The sequence below is a fragment of the Curcuma longa genome, chromosome 5 (genome assembly GCF_044706935.1).
Source record: "Curcuma longa cultivar G26 ecotype Majalengka, Jawa Barat chromosome 5, ITB_CL_G26_1.1, whole genome shotgun sequence".
Lineage (NCBI taxonomy): Eukaryota > Viridiplantae > Streptophyta > Magnoliopsida > Zingiberales > Zingiberaceae > Curcuma > Curcuma longa.
The window spans coordinates 226,037-226,713 of record NC_133865.1 but is presented as its reverse complement, the minus strand read 5'-3'; positions in this window follow the sequence as shown (position 1 = coordinate 226,713).

Genomic DNA, 677 nt, shown 5'->3' with positions numbered 1-677 from the left:
CATTTCCATTTTCATTGACTGACATGGCTAAGGATTGGTATTACTACCTTCCCCCATGATCTATTACCAATTGGAATGATATGAGTAGAATATTTCTGGAAAAATTTTTCCCTGGATCAATGACTGCGGCAATCAGAAAGAACATATGTGGAGTTCAACAAATGATTGGAGAAACATTGTATGAGTACTGGGAGAGTTTCAAGAGACTTTGTGTAAGTTGCCCCTAGCACCAGATCAGTGAGCAATTATTGATTCAGTACTTCTATGAGGGATTACTTCATATAGATAGAAGTATGATGCTACTAGTGGAGGAGCACTTGTCAACAAAACACCTTCTCAAGCCAAGGAACTCATTAAGATTATGACAGCTAATTATCAGTAATTTAGTTTAGGATCGCTGTGACACACTAGAGGGGGGTGAATAGCGTGTCGTCACTTTTCAAAATCGTTCGTTCTATCAAACAAAACTTGCAGCAGAATATTAGAAAATAAAACACAAGGACACGCGAATTTACTTGGTTCCTAACCCCCCAGGGTTAGTGCATCCAAGGCATATGTACAGGAGGCGCCCGCCCACTAGTGGTCTCCTTTTTGAACCTTGTTCGGAGGCGGAGAAACCCGTCTTACAGTCCAAAACTAAATCACAATAATTATAACATTAAAGCAAGATAAGTAAA